The sequence below is a fragment of the Dromiciops gliroides genome, chromosome 4 (genome assembly GCF_019393635.1).
Source record: "Dromiciops gliroides isolate mDroGli1 chromosome 4, mDroGli1.pri, whole genome shotgun sequence".
Classification (NCBI taxonomy): Eukaryota; Metazoa; Chordata; class Mammalia; order Microbiotheria; family Microbiotheriidae; genus Dromiciops; species Dromiciops gliroides.
Genome location: NC_057864.1, coordinates 291,413,470 through 291,420,928, shown reverse-complemented (window position 1 = coordinate 291,420,928; position 7,459 = coordinate 291,413,470).

The window sequence follows — 7,459 nt, the reverse complement described above, 5'->3', positions numbered from 1 at the left end:
GGACATGTTCTTGAACAACAATTAAGATGCTTTAAGAAGATGCCTTCATTATCTTCTTTCATCAGAGGAAACTTTCAGGTGGACATTTTAATGAACCCTCAGGTAGAATGGATTTCAGGATTCATTGTGGAATCAAAGTGGCAGAGCCCACATCCAAGTAGGAGAATTTAAAAGCTGAATGCAAAGGAAAAATCCACTCTGTCCAAAACCAGTTCGAGCTTATCACTGAGCAAAAGTTACATGTAAACAATAAAACTCAGGGGCAAGAGTCAGAGCTGTCATATGCTGCTAGGGGAATTGTAAGCACCCAACCATATGCTCCAAATGTTTTCCTGGCTGAGCAGCGTGACTTCAGCCTTGTGCTTTCTCCTGTCTAACAATGTCCGTGTATATAATTTCCAGGCCAGCACCAGTACCAGGAACTGCACCAAACTATGGGAGAATCATCTCAAAACTACTTTTTTTTTTTTTGGTGGGGCTATGGGGGTTAAGTGATTTGCCCAGGGTCACGCAGCTAGTAAGTGTCAAGTGTCTGAGGTCGGATTTGAACTCAGGTCCTCCTGAATCCAGGGCTGGTGCTTTATCCACTGCACCGCCTAGTTAACCCCTCAAAACTAATTTTTAAAAAAATCTAAACTTTTACAAAAAGATTTCCTTAATGTCAACTCTGAAACAATTATTAAAGTGATTTGAAAAGTCATAATACTTATTGTCACAGCAGGAAAATGGGAAGAATGTGGATGTTCTAAGCATATAATTTTTTTTTTTTGGTGAGGCAATTGGGGTTAAGTGACATGGTCACACAGCTAGTTAAGTGTTAAGAGTCTGAGGCTGGATTTGAACTCAGGTCCTCCTGACTCCAGAGCCGGTGCTCTATCCACTGTACCACCTAGCTGCCCCAAGCAAATAATTATAAACAAAACATTCATTACCTTGGATTTTTCTTTGAACTGGACTTATGATTTCAGTAGTATAAAGAATTCACCCTGCCAGTGTAGATTGGCAACTACTCTACAACTTATAATCCTAGGCAGCATGTATGTAGAGCACTGGGTCTGGAGTCTAGAAGATCTAAGTTCAAATTCAGCTTCAGACCCTTTTACTAGCTGTGTGACCCTAAGCTAGTTACTTAACCTCTGCTTGCTTCAGTTTCCTCATCTATAAAATGAGGATAAAAATAGCATCTACTTCCCAGGATTGTTGTGAGGAAGGATCAAATGAGATCACAATTGTAAAGCGTTTAGCTGTTATTGTTATTATAATAGTAATTATTTTTACAGTTACATAGTACATTAAGAGATTACAACATCTGCTTAGGGGCAGGTAGGTGAAATAGTGGATAGAGCACTGGGTCTGGAGTCAGAAGAACCTGAGTTTGAATGTGACCTCAGAGACTTACTAGCTGTGGGACTCTGGGCAAGTCATTTAACCTCTGTTTGCCTCAGTTCCCTCATCCATAAAATAATAACAGTATCTGTCTCAGAGGGTTGTTGTGAAGATCAAATAAGATATTTATAAAGCACTGAGAATGGTGTCTGGCACATAGCAGACATAAAATAATTGCTTGTTCCCTTGCTCTGCCCAGTGCCTTGTAGCCAGAATATGTCAAAAGTAGGATTTGAATGCCAATCTTCCTTACTTTGAGGTCAGGACTCTTATCTACTAGAAAAGGGTACTTTGTGTCTTGCAATATGCAAGTTTCAACATTCTTGTTAACATTAACAGATTTAAGAAATAAGTTTTAAAGGAAACCACACAGCAATTCACAAAGTAGATTGTATTTCAGTAGGGAATCCAAAGATAAACACCATGCAATGCTTCTTTTTGTTTTTTTGTTTTTTGCAGGGCAATGAGGGTTAAGTGACTTGCCCACAGTCACACAGCTAGTAAGTGTCAAGTGTCTAAGGCCGGATTTGAACTCAGGTTCTCCTGAATCCAGGACTGGTGCTTTATCCACTGCACCACCTAGCTGCCCCTGCAATGCTTCTTTTTATAAATGCATTATCATTCTCTTTGTTCAGGGATGCTGATGCCAATGTAGAAAATATCAGAGCATACCTTGTAGCTCTGTTAAGTGGTGGTGGCAGCGATGATGATGATAATGATAAAATAATAACATGAACAGCAAACCTCTATATAGCAACAATTGTATGCTAGGTACTGTAACGATTGGAATGATGCCGCCTGCTGGAGATTTACTGTAGCAAAGCTCCACCATGAGGAGAATGCCTCTGAGGGCAAGGCCATGCAGCTTTTCCTTGGTGTCAGGATGAGTGGTTTGCTCATGGGTACTGTCTATCAAGGCTACTAGCCAATCAACTTGAGGAGCCTCCCATTTCTGGGAAGAACACACAAAGTAAGAAGCAGAGCTGGGGGAGGAGTGCTGTCTCTTTTGGTTCCTGGCCTCCCTGTGGTGGGTCGGATAATATGGTCTCTTAGAAATAGTTAGATTTTTACCTTTCTCTCTGATCCTAATGCTCTTTAATAAATACTTAAACATTTAAATATTCTTGCTAAAGCTTATAATTTATTGGCAACCACTCATTAGACAATTGTTATCTCATTTGATCCTCACAGCAACTCTTGGAGGTAACTGTTATTATTACCTTCATTTTACAGCTGAGGAAATGGAGAACTGAGGTTAAGTGACTTGGCCAGGCACACACAGCTAATAAGTATCTGAGGTCATATGTGAATTCATATCTTCCTGACTCCAGGCCTGGTGCTCTACTGACTGTATCACCTGGTTACCAAGAGAAAGAGAGAGAGAGAAAGAGAGAGAGATGGGGGGGGGGGTCCTCTGTTTAGTGATTGTGGCTGTTAAAGCTTGATGTTTTTTGTTACTCTCTCATTCATCCCTATGGGTAACATAATGGCATCTTGGCTTAAAAAGAACCACCCCCAATTTCTTCAAAATCTTCAAACAAGCTGTGATTTTTCTGTCATTTTGGCTACTTTCTCCATAAATAAAGAATACAAACACTATAGGTTTTAGGAGTATCCATCCATAAGTTGCTGTGGTTACAAATAGAAAATTCATCATCTGATGGCCAACTGTATGGAAGCCATCCCAACTAAGCCAGTCCTTGGACAACAGATATAAGCCATCCCTTGGGCTTGTCCTTAAAGCCTTTCCAGCTGTGGTGGAAGCACCCAGAACTTGCTGCTTAGCTGACTCAGTCTTTAAAAACCTAGAATCACCTCCATGCCCTGATGAGTCCAGAGAAACTCAGTGTTGGCCCCTAACCCATAAAAGCTATATTTCTTTGAAAATGTTCTAAAAGATACCAATACATTATGTAATATATTATTGGGGAAGCTAGGTGGCATGGTGGATAAAGCACTGGCCCTGGATTCAGAAGGACCTGAGTTCAAATCTGGCCTCAGACACTTGACACTTACTAGCTGTGTGACCCTGGGCACACTTACTTAACACCCATTGCCCCCCGCACAAAAAAAAGGACACCAATACTGGCACCCAACACATATGGAAAATTTCAGTGAAGAAGGTTTCAGGTAGACCTCTGCACATAACGTTCATGTATCACAATGACCAGCACTTCTGAAATGCAGTGTTTATAAGAAGAATAACATTTCAATTTAGGTTCAGAAACCTTGTTGTTTAAAACCAGCACAGGTCCTATACCCTGTGAACCATTTGATGAAATGAACTGTACTTCAAAATATGTTGGAATTACAATGAAGTTGAAATGAATTATAGGATCATAGATGTAGAGTTATAAAGGACCTAAGAGATCATTGAGTCCAACCCCCTTATTTCACAGATAAAGAAATTGAGGACCAATGAACTTAAGTCCAAACAAACAAGCATCAGGGTTGGATTTGAACCCAGTTCCTCTGACATGAGAGCCAATGCAATGAAGCAAGTGGTGGCTTGATGAGACATTTGCTAGAGCATTAGACTTTGATTCAAGAAGAACTGAGTTCCAATCCAGCCTCAGACACGTATTAACTGTTTGACCTGGGGAAAGTCTTTTTAACCTTTTTCAGCCTCAATTTCTTCATCAATAAAGTGGAGATAATAAAAGCACCAACCCCAGGGTTATTGTGAGGATCAAACCAGATGACATATGTACAGTGCTTTACAATTCTTATAGTGCTATATAAATACTATTATTAAACCTACCAGAAACACTGTTCTAGTCTAGGTGTTGTCACTAATTGTGTGACCTTAAGAAAGTTACTTATAACCACTCTGAGTTTTGGTTTCCTCATCTCTAATATTGGTCCCTTCTATTTAGAAAGTCTTAGCTCAAAGTATGTAATTTTATTATCCTTACCTATAAACACTTCTGATTAGCTGGGGTTAGCTGAAATGCCACTATCCATAGTTGATTTATCTCCAAATAATTTTAAAAGATAAAATAAGAAAGGGTTCGAGTGGCTTATTCTATTTATTTTTGAAGAGAAAAAGGATAGCACCTCTCTATTCTATCAATTTAATTATTTGTTTTGGATCAGTGATTTCATTGGCATAGGGAACTTTTAAAAATAATAATAAACATTTTTATTTAAAGTTTTAAGTTCCAAATTCTATCCTTCCTTTCCTCCCTTCCCTCCCCTCCCCCTGAGGCAATAAGCAAGCATATATAGGTTATAAATGTGCAATTATGTAAGATATTATTCACTATTAGTCATTTTGTATAAGAAAACTTGAATAAAAGAAAAAATGGAAGAAAGTGATAAATAGAAGACTGCAGTCTGTATTAATTAAAAATCAGTTCTTTCTTTGGAGGTGGATGGTATGCTTCATCATTAGTTCTTTGGAATTGTCTTGGATCATTGTATTGCTGAAAATAGTTATGTCATTCACAGTTCTTCATCAAATAATATTGTTGTCACTACGTTCTCTTGGTTCTGTTCACTTCACTGTAGACCAGTTCATACACGTCTTTCCAGGCCTTTCTGAAATCATTCTGCTTATAATTTCTTATAGTACAATAATATTCCATCATAACCATACACCACAGCTTTTTTAGCCATTCCCCAATTGATGGGCATTCCTTTGATTTCCAATTCTTAGCCACCACAAAAAGAGCTGCTATAAACGTTTTTGTACAAATGGGTCTTTTTCTCTTTTTCAGGATATCTTTGTGATATAAACCTAGCAGTAGTATCACTGGATTAAAGGTTATGCAGTTTTATAGCCCTTTGGGCATAATTCCAAATTTCTTTCCAGAATGGCTGAATCAGTTCACAACTCCACTAACAGTGGATTAGCATCCCAGTTTTCCATGGGGAACTTCTAACGTAGAAACCACCCTCATGCATGGAGATCAGAAACCTGTCTGTTAATAAAGTCTTAGAAAAGTTGCCTAAGAGTTTTAAGAGCTTCATAGGATCAAAGGTAAGGTTATAAGGGACCTAGATACCATCCAGTCCAACCCTCTCATTTTATAGATGAAGAAAGTAACGTTCAGTATTCAAGGTCATACAGTGAGTAGCAGAGTCTGGATTTGAATCCAGTCCTCTGGGCCCAAATCCAGCACTCTGTCCAATACACCATGATATCCAGGTAATGACACAGCTAACATGTGCAGGTATCAGAGCTTAAACCAGGGCTTCATGACTTTAAGAATTGGTCTTTTAGACATGGTGAAAAATGCTATCCATCCCAAGAAAGAACTGATGGTGTCTGAATAGAGATTGAAGCAGAACTTTTAAAATACTTCTCTTTTTCTTGAGGTTTTTTGGTCTATGTTTTTGTTTACAACATGACTAATGTGGAAATGTTTTACATCACTGCACATGTATAACCTGTATCGAATTGCTCGTCTTCTCAAAGGGGGAGGGGGGAGGGGGAGAGAGGAAGGGGAAGAATCTGGATTTTAGAATTTGTTTTTATGTGTAATTGGGGAAAAATAAAATACTTCACAATTAAAGAAAAATAAATATAGGAGTAAAGAAAAAAAGAGGAGTTTTCTATCTGCTATACCACTAGTCTACAAATTGCTAAAGTAATGAAAATATTAAAAAATTCATTGAGGAATTATTATTTCTTTAAAACTTACTTTATTCACCCTATTAGTCAGCAAAAGTCTTGACTTTTAAGGGGGGAAAATATGCAAGTGGGCCACCCTGTTCAAAGTCTCTCTAATTAAGAGAGAATCATTATTTAAGTATGTTAGCATTTAAGTGGTCTCCCCAGGCTATGAAATTAATACCTCATTGGAGTGTTTGAAATTAAAATAACCATTTCAGTGTGGAAGAATTAAGATATCAAGAGTACAGGGGCAGCTGCGTGGTGCAGTAGATAGAGCACCAGCCCTGGATTCAGGAGTACCTGAGTTCAAATCTGGCCTCAGACACTTAATACTTACTAGCTATGTGACCGTGGGCAAGTCACTTAACCCCAATTGCCTCACTAAAAAAAAAAAGATATCAAGAGTACAGAGGACCTATACAAAAATGAATAGTTTCTTCTTATGTCCTCATGGTCTGGAAGAAGCAATGTTAAATACTCTAGCTCTCCTCTGGAGGCAGCAGGGTGGCACAGTGCATAGAGCCCCTGGGCCTGGAATCAGGGCGGTCTAAATTAAAATATGGCCTCACACACTGATTAGCTGTGTGACCTTGGCCAAGTCACTTAACTTCTGTTTGTCTCAGCTTCCTCAACTATAAAATGGAAATAATAACACAGCAGGGTTAATCCTCACAGGGTTGTTGTGAGGGCCAAATGAGATAAGATTTGTAAAGTGCTTAGCCTGGTGCCTAGCACATAGTAGGCACCAAGTTAAATAAATGTTTATTCCCTTCCTACTAACACTTATAGGGCTACTTTGATATTAATATTAATAAACATAGGCATGCTAACTTTAAAGTATCATAAGCATGGGAAAGGTCCTGATCCTATGACTATTTCTCTTATGAAAATATCATATTTATACCCAGTAGCCACTTAGTAGGAAATGAAACTAGCATTCGTAGTCAATCATAATGCACTGTATGTAAAATGTTTAACATAAATTAGACTGTTTCTAGATTAATTTATTTACCACTAAGAGCAATAATACACCATCATGACTCTATAATAAACATTTCTTACAGTTCCCTACTCTCCCTCTTCCCAGGCTCTCCAACAAATTTTTTGTTGCATTTCCCTGCTTTTCCAATATCACCCAACCAAAGAGCTCAAACAATTTCAGACAAAGAAAATTCTGAGGCCTATTTCAACCTGATCAAATTAATCTGACATAACTTTCTACGTCTCTGATCACTTATTGCTAGCCTTTTGTAATGACATCTTCAATTAATTGAATCCAACAATCATTTTTAGGTACTTTCTATGGGCTTGGTAGACACTGTTGGGCCCTATCAATACAAAGACACAATTAAAATAGTCCCTTGCCCCTAAAGAACTCATATTGTTCCTTTATCCCATTCTATTAATTTTATACATCAATTATAGATTCATTAATTTCTTCAATAAATATTTATT